A 10,463-nucleotide genomic window follows, 5' to 3' on the forward strand; every position below is an offset into this window, starting at 1 on the left:
TTTGGCTCTTTCAGTCAGGGTTGACTCAGGAAACCCCCTTTCTCCCTGTTGTCCCCCATCTCAGTTTTTCTTGTTCCTGGTCATTTGTTTCGTCACAGAAGGCCACAGCTCCACTCGGGTGGGGCAATTACACTGGGAGGAATCCCTCTTCCCCAGAAGAGGACTCTGAGCTCCAGAGGCCGGAGGAACATGTGTCTGTGTGCGAGGAGGGGCAGGCCAGGGCGGGAGAGCAGGGGACATTCTCAGGCCACGTAGTCCGCCTCTGTAGTGAGCTCCTCAGCACGAGGGTTTGTAGGCTGGGGCGTCGTGCCCCAGGGAGGCTCCTTTTCTGCCTTTTTACTGTTCTTCTCTTCTCAGTGGGGATGCCCCAGCATCTGTCCACCCCGTGGTTCCCCGGACAACGAGGGCTTTTGTGTTATCTCTCTCTTCCTCTGAGTCCGGTGTGGGGCAGCCTACAAGGGAGGGGAGGGCGGTGGGGAAGGGGGGGCAGGGCAGCTGGTGCAACTGCACAAACCAATAGTGTCGAAACTCAGCCCACATGACTGCCCGGGACCGGTTCTCTCTCACTGGAAAGGAGTGGTTTTCGGGCTCACCCAGTTGAATCCAGCATGCTGTTGGAAGGCAGAGGCAAGCCCTCCAGGGGCTCCAGCTAGGATTACTGGGTGGCGATGCGAGAGAAGTACCCGGCTCTTGAGTGGTCCTCCAAGGAACTTAGAGTGGGAGCAGGGGTGCAGTTGACTTCGTCTTCTGGGGGCCTGTTTCTTCCGCTTCTTTTATTAAATCATGTAACTGGGGGCTCTTACAGTTCTTAGAGCATTCCATACATCAATTGAAACAAGCATATTTGTACCTATGTTGCCAGCATCATTTCCAAAACATTTTCTACTGGAGCCCTTGGTATAAGCTCCTCTTTTTCCCCCTTTCCCCCACCCTTCCACCCTTGTAAATCCTTTCTCAATTATATATTATTATTATTTCATATCGTATACTATCCGTTGTCTCCTTTCACCCACATCTCTGTTATTCATCCCCATGGTGGGGGTGCTAAATATTCAACCTTGTAATGGGTTCCCCCTTTCTCCCCCTTCCCCCTCCCCGACCACCCCCCTACCCTCATGATATATCTACTCCCACTACTGTTCCTGAGGGGTTTTCCTGTTCTGAATTCCATGTGTGGAGAGCTTTTCTCAGTAACAATGTGTGTTCTCTAGTCTAGCCAGATTTGTAAGGTAGAACTGGGTCATGGTAGTGGGGGAGAGGAGGAGGGAGGAAGCATTCAAGAACTGGAGGAATGATGTGCGATTCGCTGGTGCTGTACTGCACCCTGGTTGAATCGTTCCTTCCTTATACCACTTCTGTGGAGGGAGATCCGATTTTCAGCCTGTTTCTTCTTGAGAAGAATAAATGCATTGGATTTGGTCTGTGCTCCCAGGAGGGCCAGTAGCGTCCACTAGAGCCGAGCTTCACAAACGTCCAGTGTGTGTACATATAGGAATGGCTTAGGGAATCTTATGAAAATTCAGTTTCTGATCCTAAAGTTCTGGCCCTCCTACGATTATGCCTTTCCAACAGATGTCAGGGGCTCCTGCTGGCGTTGCCTCGGGACCACACAGTGAGTCTCAGGGCCCCAGAGGGCATTTTGAAAACCCGTGGGAGTGGCTTTTGGTTGTCATGACAATTTAGTGATACCTCTGGCATATGGTTGGCATTACTGTGTAGGGGTTTGTGATTGCATATGGAGACCAATTCAGTCCAACTATTGCTCAGTCACTTGTTCGGCTCAAGCTCAGTTGATCACACATATCAACCGGGACCGAGTTCTTACTTAATAGCCTTGACAAGCTTTAACAAAAGTTGTACCCAAAGCCCAATAATAATATAAGACAGTTGTTTCCCAAATAGAAAGTTTCATGGAATTAAAAGAACATCTTGGATCTACTGGATAATTTTGCCAGGCCATGCTTTCTGCCTACGTCTACCCTGGAACACTCCAAGGATGCGTTTCAGTGAAAAGGATTCACGCCATACACAGGCACTGAAAAAGCAAGGAAAACCATTTGCAGATCTGTCACAGGAGATTTGAGTCTTGGTTGAATAGACCTAGAAACGAATATCAAATTAGCAAAGTCCCACGAAATGTCACAGCTATGAAAACGGTTTTAAAAAACGTTTTATGTTCTTACAACTTATGTTGGTAATATCCTTCTAGTATGAGAGATCTCGTGTGAAGATTAGATATTATCATTGTGCAGGCGGCTTGCCTTTTGCCTTCCACCCTGACTCTGCTATGCTCCACAGAGGTCTACCAGACCACGTTTCCCCCAGTGCACCCTCTGCTCCCCATTGCCTAAACTTAAGGGAGATGGTTCCCAAGGCACTTTCCATGCTAGAGGAACCCTGGTGGTGCTGTGGGAGAAGCATTGGGCCGATAACTGAGAAGTCGGTGGTTCAAACCCACCAGCAACTCTTTGGGGGAAAGATGAGGCTGTTTGCTCCAGGGAAGGTTTACTGTCTTGGAGCCCTCTACGATGAGGCAGAATTAGCTCCATGGCAAGGGGTCTGGTCTTTGGGTTTAACGCCGAGGACTGAATGAATATATGCTCAACTCGGTGGGTGGGGCTTCCACATTGGAGACATATTTCCCATGCTACTTGGTCACGTCCCTGACCCATGACACTGCATAGTAAGTTGTTATCACACGATACATATGAATAAAGCTTAGCTCCTCTGTAAAACTAATAGGTAGCCTTGTTGTCTGTGCTTCCACATTTGTGATTGATTTGGCATGCTCTCCTAAGCTCAGTGAGAGGCGTTGCCTCCTTCCTGGCGGTAAATCAGACAGATACACGAGTTAGTTATTTCTCTTCCTGTCTTTTCGTTTAGTTTAGTTCTTATTCTGGTGTTCACCTGAGTCTCTGTACTACTTATATGGAGTAGCTCCTAGTCTTCTTCTGCTCAATCTACACTTACCGTGACTAATGACTGTTAGGTAGGTATACACCTGGCCTGCTTCATTAGGTATGTCCCAGAATGATTCATGGGGAAATAATATTGAAATGGGCTTCATTTTATTATAAATTGCTTTCCTTCAAATTATAATTTAGCACTAGATGATGCAAACAGGTCAATTAACTTGCTCATCAATTTTATTTCTGAATGACAGAGTGTTACCAAGTATTTATAATTAAAATGGGGCACAGGTTGTAGAGTGTGGAGAACTGCTGCACTCAGGATCTCCAAGTTCTCGGACATTCTTTGTACAACACGTTTGAAGGCAATAGATGACAGTCTGGTTTGCGACTAAGTTGGGAAAAAATGAGAGCATGGCCCGTTTAAAAAAAAAAGTCAGTCTCAGCCATATTGTTTTCTTGGATGAGGTTCTAGAAATAAATCCTCCAAGACTTAAAGCAGTGGTTCTCGCCCCTGACAGTGCTTCAAAGAAATAGTCACAACTTGGCCCCACCCACCCAGGATGGTTTGAAGTAGATTCTCTGGAGTGAGAGCTGGGCAGGTGGGATGTTATCAAACAGAAGGTGGAGGACAGTGTTTCCCAAAGTGAGCTGAAACAATTGGGGGAGGGGCTGCAAAAGCAGATACCTACACTTTATCCTGATTGCCTGAGGGTGCTGAGCTTTTTTTTTTTTTTTTTTTTTTCAGGAAAGGTGGCAGGAGGCTGAGTAAGTTTGGGACTGTAGGGTCCGGAATCACTGCCTTCTAAGCAAGTAAGGGTTAGTGAGAAGGAAGGCCTGTGGAAACATTGCTTCCGGCATGGGCCAGCCAAGATGGAATGGAAAATGGATGGAAGCAGAAGCAGGGCTGCACAGAGGAGTTTGACTCTCTAAGAGGAGCCAACTCATTCTGCAGACATCCCACCCAAGGGATTCCTGCAGGTGACGTCCTTCCTCTCCATGCGGTTCCGTCAGATCTCAGTGTCTAGTGTTCAACGCACCTCCTAAGACCTCACAAGGCCCAAAATGTCATGGAAGTGAATTTGCACTTAATTCCATGAGCAGTGGGACCCTTTGAAGAGTGGCCTGGTGATGTTTTAGTGAGTGAGGCCTGCCTGGCCCAGGGTTGCCTGTCTTAGCATATGGAACTCTGAGGTGCTGTGGGATAAGCATTGGGTTTCTAACTAAAGGGTTGATGGTTCAAAACTATCAGCTGCTTCTTGGGAGAAGAGGCTCTCGGGTCCATTAAGGGTTTACAGTTTAGGGTCACTATGAATTAGAATCGATTTGATGGCAATGAGTTCGGACTTTTAGGTATCCATTCTAGGAGGTTTCTGGGTGGGGCAAACAATTAAGTATTTAACTACTCAACAAAAGGTTGGGAGTTCTAACCCAGAAGTGCCTCAGAAGACAGGCCCAGTGATCTGAGGGTGACCACCTTGCAACCAGAGGGAGCTATTCTACTCTACACACGTGATGTCACCATGGATTGACCTCAACTCAACAGCAACTAACAGTAACCTATGCCCTATGCCCTCTTCCTCTCTTCCTGAAGATCAATGGTGTGTTAATCCCGTCTGCAGATGGCTAAACTGAGTCAAACCACGTCTGGTGCCTTCTTCTGTCTTCAGACCCCCAAGTTGAAATGGGAGCAGCCAACATGGAAGCACACACAATGCCAACTGCACTTGGTTAATAACCAGTCAGCTATCTTCTGGAGCCATCCTGTGGGGGCATTGCACAAAGCAGTACAGATCCATGCCCTACTTTCTGCAAACTTAAGCAAGTGAGACTTTCATTAACAATGTCCATGAAGCAGAGCCCTCCCTGAATTTCTTGATTGGCTCAGCAGGAGCCAAGAGGGTATGTGAGTGCTTGTATAAGAATTCACTAACCACATTACACAATCTGGCGTATGCATTTTCCAGGAGTTGTGGGAACAGCTAACTCAGAAAGGGCCAATAGTGTGGGGACACAGAGGTCACCCTGAGTATGATATTGCCTTCAGGGTGGAGAGAAGCATTTATATTCTGTCTGGCACAAAAGATCGAGGGACTGGAATGGACTGAGTTGGGGTGGAGTGTTGGTCCTGGATTGGATGGAGAGGAAAGAGAAGAAACAGAGGGGAGCACCTGACCCACGATTATTCTTAGTCTCATCACTCACTGTGAGTGATGTTGGGGATTTTATATTACCCATTGTCCTCTTCTGTGAACAAGTGTATTAAAGGAGGAGGGTCTCTCCTATGCAGAGACATCACCATCTGACACCATCAGATCAACAGCTTCTGTTTGAATGTGGGGGGCAATGTTGCAGGATGCTGAGGACAAGTGAGAACAGAGCGTTTGGCTTCAAAGAGTAGCCGTAGAACCCCCCTGATTAGGAGGTGCTAGGCTAGATTGTTCAGGGCATCTTCCTGTCTCAAGCAGTCCTAGCACCCATTCCTATCCACTATGGAGTGTGAAGGAAAAGGGTCTGGCATCTTCAGGTGGTTGTAGGATTGAGGCTAGGGAGCAGGGATGGACCATCCTTGTTGGTGTGGCTCTGTTTCACCTTGGCCCTTACCGGCTTTCTACTTAAGCCTCCTTGTCTGAAAGCTAAGGACCAGTGGAAAGATAGTTACTCACAGTAGACTATTCCATGTGATGGGAGAAAGATGAGGCTTTCTGCTTTCATACAGTCTCAGAGGGATAGTCTCAGAAACCCACAGAGGCAGTTCCACCCTGCCCTATTGAGTCACTGTGAATAGAAATCAACTCCATGGCAATAAGTTTGGTTTTATTCCGTGTGCAAACACACACACCTTTTCAAAACCTCCATTGTTGAATACATCCTATTTGTGAGAAAAACCTGAATGGTTTCCTCACTGAGGGTTGGTAGAGGAGTGGATACAGATGACATCATATGATACATTTTTACCACCTAAACCATGAGGTGAAACAGTGCGCAACATTAGCGAAATCCTGCCACGACAGTTCCAGTCAATGTCAAGGTATGCCCAAGTCCATCTGTCCATCTGTTCAACCGACACTGAGTGTTTTTCAAGCCAGACACTACAGGAGAGTATTGAGGCTGTGGCCAGAAACAAGACAGACACCCACTGACCTCAGGGAGCTTATAGTCCACCAGAGAAAACAGATGTAAACGATTGAACTCGAGTTGTTAATTAAATACCCTGACACAAATGCCAAGAAGGAGTACAAGATCCAGGAACATATCCAATAGTGTATGTTACAGGTGAGTTACAGGTGAGTACATGGAGGCCCACAGAAAGAAAGGAGTCCAGCAAGACGGCCTAGCTAGTGATGACTGGGGTGGGATTGAGAGATCATTGACTCCCATTTCTGTCTTTGTTTGGGGCTGGGAACAATGATGTATCCAGGCCAGGGGTGGGTTTGTCTACCATTTTATCAAAGTGACCAGGCCTATGAGTGTTGTTTTTTTAAATTACAGAATAGGAGACGGTGAGGGAATTGTTTATGACCTTGAGAGGGGTTCTTCCCATAAGTCAGATGTTCGATGTTATCAAGTGGATTCCAACGCATGGTGAGCCCTGTGTGTCAGAGTAGAACGATGCTCCAAAGGGTTTCAAGAGTGGATTTTCAGCAATAGACACACACCCCCCCAGGCCATTCTTTGAGACTCCAACCTCCAGCCTTTGACAAGTGGCAGAGTATGTCAACGGTTTGTACCACCCAGGGACTCTTATTTCTAACAGGAGGATGCTAGTTTTAAGTAACAGGAGACCCCCTGTTGAGGTTATTGTCTGTGCTTTGACATCAGATATCCTAAGCATGCACGATGAAGTGTGGAAGGAGCTAGTCCCCTCGGCAACATCAGCACTGCCTCCACACCAGCTCGCAGGGACACACTGGGGTTCTCGCGTCCATTCTGGAAGTAGCTGCTTGAGTTTGGTCCAGCCTTATTTAGCCTAGTCTCCTTGCTTCTGTTTGACTCCATCTTCCATCTTGTCTTTATACTGCCCTGCCTTCTTGATCACTGGCTGCATGCCTTTCGGGAGGTTACTTAATTTTTCTCACCCTCATGTGTAAATGAGGTGGACAATATCACCGAGGCTATATTAGGATCACTGAGACTCTGTGGTTATGCGCCTGAGCCATTGGTGGTTATTGACTGGTGGTAGCAGTCTTGTCTTCCACACCACATGCACACCTCCATCCTGTCCGTGGGGGTGTGCGTGTGTTGCTATGATGCCAAATAGGTTTGAGTGGATCTTCCAGACTAAGACAGTCAAGGAAGAAAGGCCTGGTGATCCGCTTCAGAAGATCAGCCAGTGGAAACAACATAGATCACAATGGTCCAATCTGCAACAGACAAAGGGGCACAGCATGGGACCAGGCAGTATCTTCATTCTACTGAGCAGGGGTCACCCTGATTTGAGGGCAACTGGACTCAGCCTCAACTAACAACAATGCTAGTAGCACAGTGCCTCGACCATATTAATTGTCTGAGGTATGTTAGTTCCTGGAACTGCTAATGACTCCTCATTAGCTACACAACTAAGGAATAAACCCATTAGGAATTCAATTCATCTAGGGAGCACTCCTGGACTCCTGTGCTATGTGCTTATCATGGTACTGAGTCTTGTGGCTACAGGAAGAGTGAGCCACGATCGCTGACCTTAGGGAGCTATGCATATCGTGGCAAATGGACATGCACAATGCAGTGTGATTAGTAATGCCATGGGGAACCTGTCTACTCGGCAGAGCATCCCAGTCTCCCAGCTCCCCCCAGCCTTGCCTCTCACTCTGACTTTGTGCCCTTGTTTACTGTTCTCTAGCTCACACTTTCCCAAAGACATCCCACGCTTCTTCCAGCGTCCCAACCCCAAAGTACTGGAGACCCTTCCACGCTGTTCCATGAACCTGGAATTACCTCCCAGCTCCTCATCGCCCAGCTCCACCTGTCCTCCCATGGTCAGGCCCATGTCCCATTCTCCACAGTGTTAGTCTTCGCCCAGCTCATCTCCTTCTTATATTGGTTGTATTTTTCTTTCGGAAGATATGCTATTATATAATACATGCTGATTGGGAAAATGTCAGGGACCACAGGAGATGATGAAGAAGTGGCTACGAACCACCCATCAGAGATAACCACTGTTAATGTTGTGGTAGCTTTCCCGCCAGGCTTGTTTCGGCACACACGTGCACACACTCACTGCCACCTCCCTGCCCTTTCTGCTTGCTTCTTAGCAGGGCAGTTTGTCTGGTGCATCCAGCTTTGTTAGACAGAAAGTTCTGTGAGGTCAAGGACACCCAGCCGTGCACTCCTTGCTCTAAGAGCCACTCTGCATGTGAGCTGAGTAGAACAATTAGGCCAATTGGCTTGGCTTTGGAAGCCAGCAACAGTGAAGTTTGCGCAGATGTCCTGCTGCGGTGCTGGCTGTGGATTCAAAACTTCCGCCTATCCCTTGAGCACACAGGACCTGCTGGCCACTCGGCCACTGTGCTGAGTGGCTGGGGGAAGGGGCTCAAAAGCAAACTCACTGCTACTGGGTCGACAGAGCAATTCTATAGGGCTGCATGGAACTGCCTCTGTGAGTTTCTGAGATTGCAACTCGCACTGCCATTGAGTCCCCCTGTGGGTTTCCGAGACGAGACTATCACTGTTTACGGGAGTAGAAAGCCAGTCTTTCACCCGAAGAGCTGCTGGTGGTTTTGAAGCCAACCATGAGGATCACAACCCAATCCCTAAACACGACACCAAGGGCTCCATACAGCAGTAGAAAACCCTGTCTTTCACCCGAAGAGCGACTGGTGGTTTTGAACTACTGACCTTGCTGTTCTGAGCCCAATGCATAACCACTATGCCACCAAGGCTCCAGGGGGAAGGGGCTAGAGCTCCACAATTTCTCCTCTAATGGCTTCGCACCGGGCAGTGACGAGCTGTGTTCTGCCACAGACGGAAAAATCACTGCAAAGCAGCTCTGCACCTCTAAGGGGACCAAGGCCCGGCGTGCTCTGTCTTGCTTTAGAATGACGCAGTTGGTCCTGGCAAATCTTTCTTCAGCCCCATCCCCTCGGATCAAAAACATAGTGTTGGCGTTTCCACCCAGGGGCGAGTAGGGGAGATTTCCATCTCTGAGAAGGCAGTTTGGGCTGTAAAATACTCTTTGCTTAGATTAACATTCAAGAGACAATTGAGCTGGAGTTGGGCGTGGAAATAGCATGGGCTCTTTTCCAAAAATCTCAGTGCGGGGGATCCCACACAAAAGAGAACTCTCAGGGACAAAGCGGGACTGACAGGGGAAGGAAATGTTAATGTGTCCCCAGGACCCCTCCAAGATGCGTGGGAACCATGGGAGGCTGGTGGTGTGTGGAGGACCTTCCAGAGCTGGAAGCATGCATGGAACAACACGTCAGAAGTGCTTTGGGGTGGGGAGCGGCGGAACGGTGAAAACAGACATGGGGGAAGCCAACCCATTTGCCACCCGTGATGTTTATTTGAACATGGTCTGCTGTTTGCTCTCTGGGCGTCTTATTTACAAAGGGTGTGCGACCCGTCGGAACTTGTTTCCAGAATCAAATTTCTCAGTGGGAATTTCATGACAAGAGCAAGAAGAAAGTCCACAAAGTTTTGGCTTCTGAAGAAAAGCATTAAAAACCACCTAAAAAGAAAGGAAATGATAGAGAGGGTGGGGGAGGGGAGCCCAAATCATTGATTTGGATGATGGGTAGAAACCGTGAGTACACAGTCAAGGGACGAGGTGAGAGGGGGTGATGTTGGGCTCAGTCATTGAGACGAACTTCTGGGCTCATATTTCCCCTCTCCATTCACCTGGGTGGCAGTGCAGTGGTTAAACACTTCGCTGCTCAATGGAAGGCTGGCAGTTCAAATCCATTTGCCACTCTGCAGAAGAAAAGATGTTGTCTGTGTCCATAAATCTTTAACGTCTGGGGAATTCTATGAAGGTAGTTCTACTCTCTTATTTAAGGTCACGACGAATCCTAAGTTCTGGAATTCCCATGCTCTCAAAGTGTTGAAATGCAAGGATGTTACTTTGACGACCAAGTGCCCCTGACCTAAGCCATGGTATTTTCAACAGCCTCCCACGCGTGTTCAAGGCAAACACTGAATAAGGAAGACGGAAGAAAAAGGGAGGCATTTGAACTACGAGGCTGGCGGAGACACTTGAAAGAACCCCAGACTGTCAAAGAACAAGCCCATCCTCTTGGAAGAAGTACAGCCGGAGTGCTTCTCCGAGACAAGGATGGTGGGACTTCACGCTTCACAACACGCGTCGGGCATGTGGGCAGGAGAAACCAGTCCCTGGAGGAGGACATCATGGTTGGTAAGGTGGAGGGTCAACAATAAAAGAGGAAGTCCTCCACCAGCTGGGTGGACACAGAACGACCATTGTGAGGATGGTGCAGGGCTGGCAGTGCTGCCTTTGATTGTGTGAGTCCTTGTAGGGGCTGTGTGGCCATATGACGAACTGACTCGATGGCACCTAACAAGAAGAAGAAGAAGAAGAAGGAGAAGGAGAAGGAGAAG

The sequence above is a fragment of the Echinops telfairi genome, unplaced genomic scaffold (assembly GCF_000313985.2).
Source record: "Echinops telfairi isolate 266 unplaced genomic scaffold, ASM31398v2 ScPeMD7_7479;HRSCAF=8517, whole genome shotgun sequence".
NCBI classification, from domain to species: domain Eukaryota; kingdom Metazoa; phylum Chordata; class Mammalia; order Afrosoricida; family Tenrecidae; genus Echinops; species Echinops telfairi.